This window comes from Pholcus phalangioides, unplaced genomic scaffold (assembly GCF_987345545.1).
Source record: "Pholcus phalangioides strain wild (caught in Gottingen) unplaced genomic scaffold, Ppha-v1.0 ptg000017l_1, whole genome shotgun sequence".
NCBI lineage: Eukaryota > Metazoa > Arthropoda > Arachnida > Araneae > Pholcidae > Pholcus > Pholcus phalangioides.
Window position 1 is genome coordinate 14,198,819 of NW_028301610.1, and position 18,640 is coordinate 14,217,458.

Consider the following 18,640-nt stretch of genomic DNA (forward strand, 5'->3'; position numbering starts at 1 on the left):
GTCTGCATTAACGCCGGCTTTCACCATGCTACAGGTATCGTTTCAACGCCATTTTCTTTTTACTTCGCAAATCAATTTCCAATGCAAGAACGTGAGTGTTATTCGATTTTTTTTTTCGAAATTTTGTTGCTGTAACCTTACGGGTCATAACAGCGGTAGCCAGATTGTTGTTTCTCGTCTCATTCCAGCGCGCATACTTTGAAACACCTACATCTCGAATTCAATTCGTATTCGTTGATTTTTTTTGAGGCCACTAGGGACTCGTATATCGACGAAGTTATTTTATGACCACACTGTATATGTAAGGAACACTTTCTTTTCCCTTAACGCGTATCTAAATCAATAGAAAGTAACAATGGAATATTTTGCCCGTAAGTTTGTTACAAGATCTCTCGCATAGTAACAGTTCTCATTTCCACTGCTATTATTATCCTCATTGTTCAATCAAAGATGGCAGGGCTGCAGCAATAAAACCGGCTCACGAGCATTCATTTTTATTCCTCTCCATTGAAGAGAGAGTTCTCGGGTAATTCTGTAATGACTCCGGACCATGAGTCTATATGTTTTCATCCATTTGCTGCTGTTCAAATAAATACTCCAGTTACTTTGATACAATTCATTAGGCATCATCGAAAGAGAACACGTCATCTCTCGTTCATCAGGAGCTCGTATAAGAAAAGGGTTGGGGGAATGAGAACAGGTTAGTGAAATGAGAAAGATACAAAAACCTCTAAAGGCATGTTCGAGCCACAATTAAGTTAAGATTATATTTCGCCGCACCCTTTCGTTTTCCCCTCCAAGGACTTCGGGCCTTATATTTAAGAAAACGAAACAGAAAAAAAAAAAAAGGCCCATGTGGCCGGCCAGTTTCGCGTGTGTACGTATATGCTGCCTTTGATTTCCAAGTGCCCGGCGTAATTACGTGACGACGAGTGTAATTAACCCTATCCCGTGGCTCTACCTTAATTATAACCAGATTGCACTTAATTATAAAGCGTGTGATTCTATTTCTTTCTCTCTCTCCACGTCTTTGTCTATATTATTTAAAAAAAAAAAAAGAATTTTGTGAAATTGGGCTATGTATGAATAGCCATGCATGATGGCTCCCGCCTCTTTTTTCATGGACACACGGTAATTTTTCTTAACGATGTCTATCTAAATGAACCTCGATGATATTAAAGAATAATAATCACAATAATGAGAGGATATTGTGTTTTTTCTTATGATTGTTATTACGCTTTGTGGAATGAAACGATCCGTTAAGATTTTTATGACTATTGCTCTCTCTCTTGGATTGATTTCTCTGTAAGTCTCATGCATTTATCATGAAAATTTCTCAGAATTACGCTCTAGTAGAAATTTTATTTAAAAATATTATTTAGCCATTGATTTATTTTAAATTTGGTATACATATTGTAGACTGCATATGCTATGCGATGTCAATACAATGCTTTACACGTATCTGATATACTTTTTTTTTTTGAAATTTTCAAACGAATTGAATGTTTTCATTTCACGTGTGGTCAAAACCCTCAAAACTATTCTCTAGTATAAATTTCATTAAAAATATTATTTAACCATTGATTTATTTCAAACTTCTTACAGATATTTCAGATTATATGCGCTATTTTTGAGAATATTAATGTTTTAAAGATCTTCATTAATTATTTTTTTGCAAATTTTCACACATTAATCCAGAAATCAAAAAGGATTAAAAACTATGCTACAGTAGAAATATCATTAAAACACTATTTAATCATGGATTTATTCCAAATTTTCTACACATATTTCAGATTATATATGCTATGACAATATAATATTTTACAAATGTTCAATAATTATTTTTTGCTAATTTTTAATCATAAACAAAAACGCATTGCTAACACATTGCGCGCAAGATAAAATGGCAATGACGTCAATGTACATGATTGAGAGTGTACCGTGTAATCACGTGACGGCGAGTGTAATTAACCCTATCCCGTGGCTCTACCATAATTATAACCAGATTAATTATAAAATGTGTGATTCTATTTCTTTCTCCTCGTCTTTGTCTATATTATTTTTTTTAAAAAGAATTTTGTGAAATTGGGCTGTGTGTGTATGAATAGCCATGCATGGCGGCTCCTGCCTCTTTTTTCCCGGCCACGCGGTAATTTTTCTTAACGATGCCTATCTAAATGAACCTCAATGATATTAAAGAACAATAATCGCAATAATGAGAGGATATTGTAGTTTTTTTCTCATAATTATTATTACGCTTTGTGGAATGAGACGTTTTGTTAAGATTTTTGTGACAATTGCTCTCTCGAGGATTGATTTCTCTGCAAGTCTCATACCCTTTAACATGGGAAAACTCTCAGAATTACGCTCTAGTAGAAATTTAGTTTAAAAATATTATTAACCATTGATTTATCTTAAATTTCGAATACATATTCTAGATTGCATTACTTTCCCTTCTACAAAGAGGGACAGTTTTCAGAAGCCAATTAATTCCGATGAAGGCAAACATAAACCAATAGCGTTTTTTACACTTGATGAATTCAAAATAATTGAAAGGAATTCCACCACCAATAAAAATTCAGAATTAATGAAAAAAATAACTTCAGAGTTAATGAATATTTAAAATTTACACAATATATATATATATAAATTCCAGAATTTCTGAAAATTCACAAAATACGGAAGATAAAAATTCCAGAGTCGACGAAAATTCAGAATTAGCGGAAGTGATTATTCCAGAAATGGATAAAAACTCAGAATCAGTGCAAGAAATATTTCCAGAATTCCCCTGAAAATCAGAAAATACGGAAAAAAAACTCCACGACTTGTGAAAATTCAGAAAATACGGAAGATAAAATTCCAGATACGATAAAAATTTATGAAATTCGGAAGATAAAATTCCGAAATTGATAAAAAAAAAAAAAAAAAATTCAGGGAATACAAAAGATAAAATTCCAGAATTGATGAAATTTCAGAATCGAAACAAGTGAAAATACCAGACAAATGAAAATTCCCAACTAACGGAACCGATAATTCCAGAAATGGCTGAAAACTCGGAATCTCAACGGAAGTGATTATTTCAGAGAAAAATGGCTAAAAATTCAAAATTAACGGAAGAAATACTTTCAGAATTGCCCCGGAAGCCTCCAATAATTTACCGTGAGTGCGGTCCTCCCCCTCCCCCCGCCCCCACAAAACACGGGGCCCCCGGTCCGACCGCACCTGTCACAAAACACTGTTCTGTTCAGATCACAGCTACGATAAAAAATAAATAAATAAAATGAAAACTGATCAAAATCAGTCTCGCTAATGGATCTTCGATTCCATCAAGTGGACGACCCAAAAGAAAAACCAAACCCGCGACCCTAAAAAACAAAAAAATACATTTCCTCTCATCACCCACAAAAAAAAACCCACTTCTTTTTATATCCACCCTCCAATCCATCTTGAAATAAGCGCAAAAACTGGCGACACGGCGCCTAGGATTTGTGATATATATTTTATTTTTTCATTTATTTTTATACATTTTCCTATTATTATTATTTTCTTATGCGTGTTTCATTCTACTCTCTTTCTTACGAAGAGGGGACAGTTTTCAGAAGCCAATTAATTCCGATGAAGGCAAACATAAACCAATGGCGTCACCATTTAATGACTCATCTATAAAAGCTTAGAAGTGCGTTTAAAAAAGAAAAAAAAAAAATGAACGTTTTTGTGGCACAGAATTAAAAAATAAATAAATAAATAAAAAAACATAAAATAAGAAGAAACTTTAACTTATTTGTGGAACCCTCTCTCTACACTCTCTGTTCTTTTTAACCAAGGCCAGAGCCCGGGTGGCGACAATTAAAACTGTCTCTATAATTAGTGCATAATCAACATCCTGTTTGCCCAGCCAGCTGCGTGGCAATAAATAGCACGCTTCTTCTCTCCATTTTATTATTATTTTTTTTTTTTTACATTTTTTTTTTTTTTTCTTACAGCATCAGTTCGCCCTCTTATCTCTTAGCACTTTCGAAAAAGCCTGCGGAGTATGCGCTTTCATATATTATTAGTTGCTTAACATAGACTCTAGTCAAAAAGGCCCAACAAAAATACACACTCTGGGGCGCCTTTTATTTATATTTTTTTTGTCCTCTGGGCCCAACCCTTTCTATGTAAAGCGAACCCCCCTTCATGTTGTTCCAATCAACGGCTTCGATAGGAAATGGAACTTATACATGCAACGGTAAATGTGGATAAGTTCGTGATAACCGGTTATTATGCGTAATCAGCGAGAATTTTGGTAAATTTGATAAATTTCCCTAAAATTGAGACCACATTCACCGGCGATTATGCATAGGGAGCCAAGCGTCGAACGACACGACGCTTATCGCACTATATCATATACGTGATAATTCATACATGTATTGTGTCATTACATGGGGGTGCGATCGTAAAATTTGTTGTCATTATAACGGGATACGATCGTAAAATTTGTTATCGTTATATGGGGAAGCGATCGTAAAATTTGTTATCGTTATATGGGGAAGCGATCGTAAAATTTGTTATCGTTACATGGGGAAGCGATCGTAAAATTTGTTATCGTTATATGGGGAAGCGATCGTAAAATGTTATCATTACAACGGGGCACGATCGTAAAATTTATCATTATGGTAAAATTTGTTATCGTTATATCGGGGTCCGAATATATTTCATCACACATACTAGACTCATTTGGAATTTTTTTCATATTTATCAAATCCCTTAATTACACTTGGGTATTATGCATAATCACAAATAAAGGCGATAAATTCCAAGTGTTTATAAAAAATTACCGTCGGCACTTGGTAATTATTCATATTCGCCTATAAAAGTGATAATGTTTTCAGTATTTATCAAATTTACCCACGATGATTGGGTATTATGTATATTCACCGGTGAAAAAAATGATAAATTCATCAAACTTACCAAGACCATTGTTATGCATAATAACCGGTTTTTCTTTTTTCCGCTTCTTCTCATTTTACTATTTTTTTAATTTTTTTTTTCTTACAGCATCAGTTCGCCCTCTTATCTCTTAGCACTTTCGAAAAAGCCTGCGGAGTATCCGCTTTCATATATTATTAGTCGCTTAAACATGGACTCTAGTCAAAAAGGCCCAACAAGAACACCCTCTCTGGGACCCTTCTTTTGTTTTTTTTTTCCTTTGGGCCCAACCCTTTCCATGTAAATGAACCCCTTCACGTTGTTCCAATCAACGGCTTCAACAGAAAACAGTACTTATGTATATACAGGGTGTCCCGTAAGTCCTACCTCGCCTTTTATCTCCTCAACCGTTCGTTGTTAGAGGTTATGGGTTTTAATTTTTAAAAAAATGCTCAAAATATGTTCCGAAATCACCCCACCGAGTCTCGTAAAAATACAGTGTTTCATAAAATAAAAAAAAAACCTAAATTTTCATCTTGCCCCGTCCCCTTCTAACTTCCAATTCGAAAGTTGTTGCCCCGTCTCTTCTGAGCCCAGCAAAAAATCCCATGTTTCCAAGTGCAGTATTCATTCACATATTTGAATTTGAAAATCGGAGAAAGTTGGGAAAGAACAGCATATATGAGAAAAAAAATTGCTGTCCGTTAGTTTATGCTGTTCTTTCCCAACTTTTCTCGTTTTTGTGAATTCAAATAGCTCAGCGGATATTGCACTTGGAGACGTGAAATTTTTTTTGTTGGCCACACGAGGGACAACTTTCTAATTGGGTTTTTTAGAACACAGAATCTCCATATAATTTTTTATTTTATTTTGTGACGCTATTTGCACTCTCAAAACTGGTCCCAATAAACTAATATAATAATATTTATTGTTTAGGGCCAATTGCCCCGTTACAAGGAGAAAGAAACAATAAACTAATATTCATATGTATTTTTGTGAAAAATCGTATCCCGACTTACACATCGTCGGTCCCCAGTATCGCGTAACTTCGAGGTATTTTCCCATATTACAAAAAAAGACGCCGAGATATAACTTACTTATTTTTCTGCTAATGAAATTTCCATATTAGCTTGGTTCCTTCACCGAAAAACTGTCTAGATACTTTTATTCATAATATAGTACCAGATACTGGTAAAAAAATAAGTTTCCAGTCCAATTCAGCAGAAGTAGCAAACAATGGACGATGTACTTACCTCCTTCATCATGTGAAAAAATAAAATATTGGAATTACGAAGATGCCTAAGGCCTGGATTACACTGTAAAATGTTTGGAAAAGTTATTTTATAAAACTTGAAAAATGCAACCAATAAGCGGATCGGTTACATTCACTCGAATGTAATCGATACGCTCATTGGTCACATTTTTCAAGTTTTGTAACATGTGTTCGACCCATGTCACACACAATCTTTTATCAAACTTTTATAGTGTAATCCCGGCCTAATACTGTAAAACATAGTAAAACTAAATGCAGACAGTTCAACACTAGAATTGAAGCGTTTGCCGAGTTTCAGTCTACGAGGCCCGCGTGTAGCCTTAAGGCAAGAATGCTCAATCATTTGATAAGAGCAGGCCACTTTTGAGTGACTTCTTTTTACCTCTAGCCGGCATCGATGTTACTATGAAGTGCAAAATGTCCAATAACACAGTGAAAAAAATTTCAGATAATAATAACCGATTGCTCTTCTTAATGGTTGGATGTCAACACTACAGCCTAAGTTAAACAGCTCCTGAATATTTGTTTCGCCCAATTTACACTCACTAAAATATCATTCAGGGGATTGTTTTTCGTAAAACTACTCTGTTTATGTTTTTTTGATAAGGTGACATCGAGTGGTTACATTGATAGATTTCCAATACCACTTACCTCCCGTTAAAACTTGGCATTTCATAGATTCAAACCAATAGTATGACTCCTTTGAGCTAAATATACAATTCTCAATTGTACAGTACAATACGAAACTCCAAAATTTTCTTGACATTCCCTGACCAAAACTCAAGTCAGTTACTTAAAAATTAAAAAAAAGTTAGAAGTTAAAAATTTCCCCGAATTTCTTTGAGCAGAACTCCTGAAGAAAGAAATATAATTCAAAATCTTAACCTTCCAAACGTTTTTTCGAGTTTTAACTTATTCACTGCACATAATTTCTCCTGACTTTTATCAAATATTTTACGTTTGCCTTCGTGATTTTCGTCAACTTCCCAAGTTGCTGGGAACAAGCAGCGGGTTGTCATCAAGCTCGTACAGCTGTCTGAACACTCTCCTGCTCATTCCAGAAGCTTCCACGAATGTGCCGCTTTGACGCACAGGCCCACCCGAGTGCCTCAAGAGAAGAGGGGGCATCACAGAAATTCGATCTTATTGAAATTTTTGAGAGTGAGTGTGTATATTCGCTAGGGAGGGCCTCAGAAAGATCACTTGGAGTCCATGATGCTCTTAAGACGGCCCTGGGAACAAGTGTACCTGCTTCAAGTGAAATCGCAAAAAATATTTTCCGACTTTGCCTGACTTTAACTAGAAACTTATTCTGACTTTCTCCGACCGAAATTCAAATTTCGCCTGACCAAAACTCAAAAATTTCCTTGGCTTTCTCTGACCTAAACTCCTGAAGAAAAATACAATCCACAAAATCTTGACCTTCTAAATATTTTTCGAGTTTGTTTCACACATTCACAGAATTTCTCATGACTTATCAAATATTTGCAATTTTCCCGGCTTTTTATAAACATTTTAAATTTTTTTTTCCTGATTTCCGCTGATTTTCCTGGTAGCTGGGAACAGGTCGACCTGCTTCAAGAGGAATCGCAAAAAAATATTCCAATTCCAAAATTACAACCTCCGGCATAAATGGGATTCTCATTTCTCCAGTGAAGTTTTAAGTAATGCTCTGAGACTGAATTAGTATTAACAATTTCATTCAAAAATATCAGACACTACCTTGTTTTTGATTTCTCGCATCCATAAGCATCGATCAACAAGCAATGTCGACTAATAATTTGTATTATAAAAGCAAAAAATATGTAATTTTATGGTTGTTATCTGAGTAAAACTAAAGAGACAGTCTTGGTGAGTGTTCAGCTAATTTTTTTATATTTTTGTACATATATTTCATAATCAGACATTTCTTACAGAAGTAATGTTACGTCATACCGAGCGTCTTCTTGCATCTAATAACTGTTATTATGTCTGAGAGAGTTTTTCCCCCTCATTATTGTTATTTTAGACCCAAAAATTCCGTTACAAAAACTCTTTCTCACGATGTATAATTTTTTCCTCTCATATAAGATCCAGACAGTTTAATCAGCTAATGAAAATACAAGCCTGAAATTTAAAAAAAGCAAAAAATTGCTTTCGGTGGCATAAATACTGTATCATCCCGATTCTTGATGGACACTGCAATTTTTATGTTCATTCTTTTTCGAATGCAATCCCATTCTCAAGATTCCACACATCGAAGAAAGTTTCTTATTATTGCTCAACAATGGTTCTTATAATGACATCGTGCCATACAATCAATACATTGCACACATCTTTTCAAAATACGTACAGTATATCTTAGTTTTATCACTCACTATCCCTGGCCAAAACTAAAATTTTGTTCGAGCAAATCTCAAAACTTTCCCTGACTTTCTCTGACCGATATTTAAATGTCCCCTGACAAAAATTAAAAATTTTCCTTTTTTTTCCCTGATTACAAACACGAAAATTTTCCTGACGAAAACTAAAATTTTCCGACTTTCCTTGACTTAAACTCAAAATTTGTCCTGACTTTCTCAGACAGAAATTCAAATTTCGCCTGACCAAAACTCAAAAATTTCCTTGACCAAAACTGCTGAAAAAATAAATGCAATCCACAACAATTTTAACTTTCAAAATATCTTTCAGTTTCCTTCTTCATCTCCTTTTATGAAATAATTACACATGTGTCATTCTCACAAAATGGGACAAAAAATGAATAAGAAAAGTTATCAAAAAATAAATACAAAATACGAACCACACACAAAAAATCTAAAAAAAATTCTTGAGGACACTTCTTTACCTACTAATAAATGAAATATAGTTAACAATGAAGTTTGTTAAAAATTCACTGCGAAAAAAATTAGTTCAAATTCAACCATGTTAAGAGACAGAGGCAAATCCGACGAGGCATTTTGCCTGTTTCAGCACTTAATTTGATATTAACGCTTGGCAATCGCAACATTTATCATCTATTTCGGCTGATCATTTTCAACTTGGACAAGAACTGATACTCTGAACAATTCTTTTGTCGATTGAATTTTTTTTTCTTTTTTTTATTTGCGTTTCTCGCTCTTTTTTTCATCAATTTCATGGGAACAACAGATTTCTAATTTGTCCCTGCTTTGCTAGAGCACGTGTTACATTCTCAAAGCTAAGTGTTTAGAAGAAACATTACTGCAGCTTCATGTTGCAACCAACAAATTTCGATTTTTTTTTACTTCCCCTTATGATTGAACCTTCCTTCCGGTTACATAATTCCAGGAGAAAGACATTTTTACATGTTTTGCAACACTGATCAAAAACTAAGCATGTTGAAAACATATGCTCTTCAGAAATAATAGACGTCCCTGAACCGGAACATGTGGTAAAGTGAAAATGGTTTTCAATTATATATTTCTCACAAAAAAAAAAGTAGCCAGGAGAGTGACATTAACAAAAACACTCGTCTCTTTTTTCCTGAATAAACCTGATTTGTGAATTAATTTCCAATTCTAATTTATTTAAAAGGAGATCCAAGTGATGACTACATTCCTCTTAATTCTACAAAATTTGATAGATTGCAACTGGTGTTAAAGGATTCGAACCAATGTTTTCCAAATGCCACGAATGGAAAAAAAAATGCTGGGGAAAATTTTCATTTCGCTATAAACTATTAATAAAAAATATTTAAAATTGTAAAAAAGATGAAATATGAAAGTATACTTATCCTAAAAATATATATTATTGAAGAAAAGAATATATTTTTGTTTAGGATAGAAAGTTATCATTTCAAAATTTCAAAAATGGGCTGGGGACAGCCAGGAGGACATTTCCTTAACAAATGAAAAATTTAAAAATTATGAAAAATTGATGAAAAAGTTAAAAACCGAGCGGCAACTTCTCAGAAACTGGAATATAAATAGAAAGTGACGGGAAAAAAGACTTCTGTGTCAAATATATATTTAATGTAAACTTTTCTGAGGACACAATTTAGGACAATTACGTGAGAATGACCCATGTATATTTGTCACTTTCGCCAAATATTTTAAATTTTTTTTCCTGATTTTCGCTGACTTTCCAGGTTGCTGGGAACAAGTGGAGAATCGCAAAATAAGATAATCGCAATTCCAAAATTACAACCTCCGGCATAAATGAGATTCTCACGGTGCCAGTAAAAATTTTAAATAAAGCTCTGAGACTGAACTGATATCAACAATGTCATTTGAAAATATCGGACACACTACCTTCTCTTCCATTTCTCGCACCCATAAACATTGATCAATGTGAAATTTGTATTTAAAAAAAAAACAAAAATATGTAATGTTGTGGTTGTTATCTGAGTAAAACTAACCAGACAGTTTCGGTGAGAGTTCAGCCAATTTTTGTTTTTTAATTTTTTTACATGTATTTCATAACCAGACTTTTCTCGCAGAGGCACTGTTACGTCATACCGAGTGTCTTCTTACATTTAATGAGTATTATTATGTCTGAAAGAGTTTTTTCCCCATTATATTCTCTTATTTTAGACCCAAAAATGCCGTTACAAAAATTATTTCTCTGGATGTATAATTTTTTTTGCTCTCACATAAGAGATCCAGACAGTTTAATCAGCTAATAAAAAAACAAGCCTGAGAGTAAAAAAAATGGCAAAAAAAATTGCTTTCAGCGGCATAAATACGGTATCATCCCGATTCTTGATGGACACTGCGATTTTTGTTCATTCCTTTTCCAATGCAATCCGATTCTCAAGATTCCACACATCAAGGGAAGTTTCTTATTACAGTGTTTCTCAAACAATGATCCATATAATGACATCCGTGCCATACAAGGGACTGTAGATATTTCTTCACAAAAAGATATATCTTGGTTTTTCTTTTAACCGAGTTACGTTCACCTACAATGAATCTTAATGACATGATGTCGTGTAAATTATCAATTATCCGTGATTTGGGACACTTGCTTAATTCGGACATGAGGTCAAGTCGACAAGAAAGGGTTATGAGATGAGTGATCGAAGACAGCACAAACCATTAGACGTAGAAAGGAAAAAAAAATGCAGTCAAACTCGGTTATAACGTCAATAAGCGACAATTCCGGTAGGTTTCCGTAGAAAATAATGTCGATGATTTCGGTTAAAACGTGAAAAACTTCTGATATAGTTTCAGCATTTTTTCTAGGAATTCTCAGAATTTGTGCTCGAGGCATGGAACGTTTTCTTCTTCCTTCCATTTTCTGTTGATAATGCGGCAATTTAAACTGTGTTCACTGTATGATAGTCGATCATTATTCAATTTCCATTGTTCGTTAAAACATTGGCAAATTTCCTACAAGCCGAGGATACGTATTACAAGGTACACAGCAAAATATACTTGATCATTTGCGTGGCAAAAACTCAAAAGTTTCCACGACATTTTTTTTTTCGGTGACCAAAACTCAGAAATTTCACTGACTTTTCCCGACTAAAACTCTAAACTTTCCATCATCAAAACTCAGAAATTCCCTCCGACTTTCCGTGACACCAAAAATTTCCTTGACTTTCTCTTACCAAAGCTCCTGAAGAATGTAATACAATTCGAAATCTTAACCTTTTAACAGTTTCTTCCCTTCACAAAATTTTATCTCTGATTTTTTATCAAATATTTGAATATTTCCTCGCCTTTTTTCCAAATATTTCATGTTTCCACTGAGTTTTGACAAATATTTTAAGTTCATTCTCTCTGATTGGAAACTCTGCATTGAAAATTTTCATTTATTGGCAGTTAAAATTATACCTCCGGGAATCTGCGTTTTCAACTCTTTAATCCAGATATTTAATCATAAAATGTATCTTTTACATGAGAAAACTTTCTGGGAATTACTTCCACAGCCGAATCCAGAAATGCATCAGTAACAAAAACGTTTCTTGTTTCTGTTATTCAGATTTAAAACGTGGGTGCTGTAGCTCTGCGAACCAGGAGTGCTCAAACTTTACAAGAGCACGGGTCACATGATTTGAGAACTTCTCGAGGGCCACGTAAATGGTTTTCAGGGCCGTGGGCCGCAATGAAATGTGAATATAAAACGAAGCGGTTTGTAATCTTTAAAAAAAATTTACAACGAAGATTTTAAAACCAAAACCAGATATTTTCTCTCCAGAGATTGCTCTTTAATGCAGTTAAAAAATATCAGTTTTACTAATTCTTAAATATTATTTGTTTCATGAATTCGGAATTTTTATTAATACTGAAGTTACTTTGTTCACTAATTCTGAATTTCCACCAATTCGTGAATTATTTCTTTCTCACCATACCTGAATCTTCATGAATTCTGAAGCCATTTCTTACATCAGTCTTGAATTTCCACTAATTCGGAAATTATTTCCCCAATTCCAAAAAAATTATTATAAAATTATTTCTCTCTCCACGTTCTCCAGGTTCTGAATTCTTATCAATTTTGAAATTATGTCTTTTATCAGTTTCGAACCTGAATTTTTATTAATTTGGACATTTTTTTTTTTCATCACTCTCAAAATTCTCAGCAATTCGGAAATAATGTCTTTCACTAATTCTGTGAGTTATCCTTAATTCCAAAACAGTTTTGAATCTTCACTTATTCGCAAATTACTTGTTTTACCAATTCTGAAACCATTTCTTTCATTAGTTTTGAATTTCCAATAATTCGGAAATTATTATTTCACCACTTCTGAGTTTCCATTAATTCTAAAAGATATTGCTTTCATCACATTAGAATTTCGACTAATTCTAAAATTATTTCTTTCATCAATTCGAAATTTCACCAATTCAAAAATCATTTCTATCACAAATTCTGAATTTTCGTTGATTCTAAAATTATTTTTTTCATCACTCAAAATTCCAACCAATTCAAAAACAAAATTTCACTCACCATTTCCGACTATTCATCGATTCTAAAATTATTTCCTAAATTTCTAAATTTTCTAATTAATTAATATTATCAGATTATTCCCGTAAGCTAACATACATGAAATACGACCCTCAAGTCTTTCAACCCGACCCCCTCAATAATGCCAGCATTATTAATCTCATCAACATCCATACTGATAATAACAATCAACGTATCAACACTGAAAACCGAAAAAGAAAGTACACTCACCATCAAAAAAATTCTATCCACTATTGTTGTCCATCTACGACCATCGTAAAATCACAATATCGAATCGAAATCAGAACGGGGAAAGATAACAAAAAGAAAAAAACGTAATAATAATAATAATAACTTGAGAAAAATAATAATAATAACGATAAGTGGGCTGATCAAGGGAATTGAACGCCGCGCTTCAACAACAACAACACCATCAAAACAACACGAGCGTGTCAAATAATGAAAAGGCCACACACAACACAGAGCACGTTTGCCCGCTCTTCTTCAAAACACCGCGCTCTTCACTTCCCGCGCTGTGTTCGGCGGTGATTCGGCCCGCGGAGGAATACGACCCATGAAGAAATAGTTCCCGCAAGACTTCTTTGTCCTACTCAGAGCCGCCCTTTCGGGGGGACCTGCGACAGGTGCGGTCGCCACTATCACGAGTAAATTATATTGGAGGATTTAACATATTCTTAAATTATTTCTTGTATCTGAATTTTCATCAATTCTGAAATTATGTCTCTTTTATTGAATCTTAATTTCCATAAATTCTGAAATTACATGTTACTTTCATTAATTCTGGAATTATTTCTTTCATCACAATTCTGGAATTATTTCTCTTATTAATTCTTAATTTTTATAAATTCTGAAACTGCATGTTACTTTCACAAATTCTGAAATTGCATATTACTTTCACAAATTCTGAAATTGCATATTACTTTCACAAATTCTGAAATTGCATATTACTTTCACAAATTCTGAAATTGCATATTACTTTCACAAATTCTGAAATTGCATATTACTTTCACAAATTCTGAAATTGCATATTACTTTCACAAATTCTGAAATTGCATATTACTTTCACAAATTCTGAAATTGCATATTACTTTCACAAATTCTGAAATTGTTTATCAATTCTGGAATTATTTCTTTTATCAATTCTGGAATTATTTCTTTTATCAATTCTGGAATTATTTCTTTTATCAATTCTGGAATTATTTCTTTTATCAATTCTGGAATTATTTCTCTTATCAATTCTGGAATTATTTCTTTTATCAATTCTGGAATTATTCTTTCACCAATTCTGGAATTATTCTTTCACCAATTCTGGAATTATTCTTTCACCAATCATGCAATAATATTTTTCATTAGTTCTGAAATTATTTCTTTCACACAATTCTGCAATAATTTTTTCACATTAATTTTTAATTTTCATCAATTCTGGAATTATTTCTCTTGTTAATTCTTAATTTTCATAAATTCTGACATTGCATATTACTTTCACAAATTCTGAAATTGCATATTACTTTCACAAATTCTGAAATTGCATATTACTTTCACAAATTCTGAAATTGCATATTACTTTCACAAATTCTGAAATTGCATATTACTTTCACAAATTCTGAAATTGTTTATCAATTCTGGAATTATTTCTTTTATCAATTCTGGAATTATTTCTTTTATCAATTCTGGAATTATTTCTTTTATCAATTCTGGAATTATTTCTTTTATCAATTCTGGAATTATTTCTCTTATCAATTCTGGAATTATTTCTTTTATCAATTCTGGAATTATTCTTTCACCAATTCTGGAATTATTCTTTCACCAATTCTGGAATTATTCTTTCACCAATCATGCAATAATATTTTTCATTAGTTCTGAAATTATTTCTTTCACACAATTCTGCAATAATTTTTTCACATTAATTTTTAATTTTCATCAATTCTGGAATTATTTCTCTTGTTAATTCTTAATTTTCATAAATTCTGACATTGCATATTACTTTCACAAATTCTGACATTGCATATTACTTTCACAAATTCTGACATTGCATATTACTTTCACAAATTCTGACATTGCATATTACTTTCACAAATTCTGACGTTGCATATTACTTTCATTAATTCTGAATTTTCATAAATTCTGGAAAATATTATTTCTTTCATCTATTCTGAAAAATTATTTCTTTCATCCATTCTGGAATTATTTCTTTCATCCATTCTGGAATTATTTCTTTCATCCATTCTGGAATTATTTCTTCCATTAACTCTGAATTTTTATCAATTCTGGGATTCTTCTCTCATTTATTCTGAATTTTCATCAAAATTCTGGAACTATTTATTTCATAAATTCTGATCAATTCGGGGGGGGGAAATTATTTCCCTTATAAATCCTGAACTTTCATCAATTTTCAGCGATTATTTTTCCTCTCATTAATTCTCAGCGGTGACTAAAACAGTGAATCAGAGATTGTGCAAGTACGTGAAAGACGAAACGAGTGATACGCAGAGCGGGATCAGGTGAGAATTAGCAAGGGGCTATGTATCCGAAAATTTCCGGAACGAATAATCAAGAAAATTAGACTTGAATATAGAATTGAGGTAAAAACATAGATTCGCCTCTGCCTGTTATTATTAGAATCAATTTAATTTTTCTTTAAACCGCGTCGTTTCGGAAATAAAAACTATCGAATCACTTTTTTCTATTCCTCCTCCCTTTCGAAAACCATTAACGCTATTTTTTTTTTTATATATATTTTATTATTTTATTCTCCTTTCTGCGAAATTAATGCCTTGTGTGCGCGCCATGAAAATGTGACACATGGTTTTCGATGCCCCTCCGCACATACACACATAAAAATCAATACGCGCCCTTCACAGCTGACTGACTGACTGACTGGATTGGCCACACACAACTCCGATTTCCTTTTTTTTTCCCTAAATAACCAATAAAAAAGGGAAAAATCATTCGGTGGTAGGGATTTTCTAGACGGGACTGGACAAATATTTACGTAGTTTTTTTACTTGTAATTTGTGACTTGAAATTTGAGAAATTTGTGATTTAAAAAAAAAGACAAGCGCGGTTATGTATGATTCAAAAAACTGTAATTTTACAAATCCTGATATGATATTGAAAAGGGCAGTGTATTTCAACCTGTGGTCCCCCGGGGGTCCATGAGTACTTTGTAAGGCAAGGGTTCTCGATTGGAAAGTGCGGGCCCGCTCCATCTGTATCAAAACGTGTCGCGAGCAACTTGAGTGGTCGGGAAGCGCGCCGCGGGCCGCTGGAGTGATGTGCAACCGGGCCGAGGGTCACTTAAGTGATCTGTAAATGTGTCACGGGATGCTTGAGCGTTCTCAAACTGGTGCCGCGAGACATTTAAGTGAACTGGAACTGCGCGCGGGTCACTCAAATGATCTAAAAACGTGCCGCGGGCTGCTTGAGCGATCTACAACTGTGCTGCCGGTTACTGAAGTGATATGGAAATGTGCCGCCCGCCGCTTGAGTGATGTGCAACCGGGCCGCAAGTCACTTAAGGGATCTTTAAATGTGTCGCGGGTCCCTTAAGCGCTCTGGAACTGTGCGCGAGTCACTGAAGTGATCGGAAATGCGCTACGGGTGGCTCAAATGCTCGGGAAATGCACCGCGGGCCGCTTGAGTGATCTGCAGCTGTGCTGCAGGCCACTGAAGTAATCTGTAACTGTGCCGCACGCCACTGAAGTGATCTGTAACTGTGCTGCACGCCACTGAAGTGATCTGTAACTGTGCTGCACGCCACTGAAGTGATCTGTAACTGTGCTGCAGGTCAGTGCCGTCTTAACGCATGGGCCCATCCGGGCACGGCCCGGGAGCCTCAAGAGAAAAGGGGACTCACAAAAATTAGATCTGATAAAAATTTTCTAGAATCTACCAGACAGGGCCTCAGAAAAACCACTTGGTCCGGGGGCCCATGATGCTCTTACGACGGGCCTGCTGCAGGCCACTGAAGTGATCTGTAACTGTGCCGCCGGTCGCTTGAGTAATTTGTAAATGTTTCGCAAGACACTTAAGTGATCTGAAAACCGATACATACAACATAGAATGCTAATTATAGGAGGAAAAAAAATATTTTTAACAATATCATTTTCGACTTTTGGCCCAGTGTAGCTGCATCCTTCGCACCTGCCCAAATACGATCTTAGCTCCCAAGGGATGAGAAGTGGGCAGGGGACTGACAGGAGTCGAGTCCTGTGGTCAAGGATCAGTCTTATAATTTTTACTACGCTTTTGAACTTTAAATTTACAAGTGAAGCGCTCTGGATAAATGCTGGCCGGGTGGCCTACCTAAGATCCCGGCCACAGACGCGATATCCTGCGCGAAAATAATCGTTTCTTAAGCCCCGTCCGCAAGGCGAATAATCATCATAGCTATGGGTTAAGCATGTATGACCTATATACTAGTCTATCGAGGCTTTGCTTCTACTAAGAGCTTCTTCATTTTTTCTACAAATGTGCCAAGTGAAAAATGTGTTAATGACATGATTCAAGAATGAAATCATGAAACGATACAAACTACAGTATTTTATTAATTTTCACGCAACAGTTCATTAATGCAAAATTTCCCTCACAACGGATCGCAAAATCGCTAGAAGGATAGTTGAAGAGTGCATTTTGCGCCCTCTAGTCTAGAGCCCGGGGCACCAGACCCGCTTGATTCTCCCTAGTTGCCCCTGCTGACATGCTTTCACACTCTGTAGGTAACTCACGGCCCCTCACTCTCTAATTCTTTTTTTTCCTTTTGATCTTTGACATGCATATTCTCGGATTTATTGGTTCAGTTCTTAACCTTTAGAAGCCCGCACCCGGTTTCATTTATTTTTGTAAGTAGAAGGCCCGGTCCTACACACGACTAACGGAAAACGAATGGAAAAAAAAGTAGAACCCACAGAGTATCCCAAACTTTCGAAGCCCGTGCCCGGTGGATTTCATTTTGTGAGTTGAAAGCTCGGTCCTATACTCACGACTGATCTATGTATAAAATTGATTTTCTGTGTGTGTGTTCTCTATACAAATCTATAATTTTAGATTTAAATCTATCGTCACCAAATTTTGCATATATTCCAAACGGGACCCGAGTTGAACGATAGTCTACTTTAAAAGCGGCAAAAAACTGTCGGGCAGCAACGGTTTTTGGGCCTCAACAATCACTTTCGGAACGTTTATTTTGGTTACCGTGGCTCCCTAGCAATGTGTTTCAGACGTGTATATGCCTTTGCAATGGTTTGTCACTTCTTCAATGCTGCCAGTATATATGCATAATAGTTTATGCCTTTATAATGGATTGCCACTTTTTCAATCCTCCCAGTAATGAGACTTTTTGAATAAACGTCATAATCATCATCACTTTGATGGTGAGGCAAGGGATGATATTCATAGAAATGAAATCTTCAGTGTTAAAATTGCCGATTTTACTGTAGAAATGCGGAAATTTAGTGAGGTTTTCCGCCACATCAATAATTCTAGAAATACGAAGTCCAGAAAATTAAATTTAAAATAATTGGCCGGACCTACTTTTTAGTTGGATATCCATGCAAT

The 18,640-nt window shown here is 34.6% G+C and overlaps 1 protein-coding gene across 3 annotated transcripts in view; it reads right to left on the minus strand.

Annotated features, from left to right (window-relative positions):
• LOC149072421 (zinc finger homeobox protein 4-like) overlaps positions 1–18,640 on the minus strand; it is a 270,194-nt gene that overhangs the window by 248,775 nt on the left and 2,779 nt on the right. Inside the window, exon 1 of one of the 3 annotated variants that reach the window (XM_089246746.1) lies at positions 13,295–13,363. The exons of the other annotated variants lie outside the window; for them this stretch is intronic. The gene's annotated coding sequence lies outside the window, so the exon portion shown is untranslated. Of the gene's footprint in view, positions 1–13,294; positions 13,364–18,640 lie in introns of those variants that run through there. 3 annotated transcript variants of the gene reach the window in all.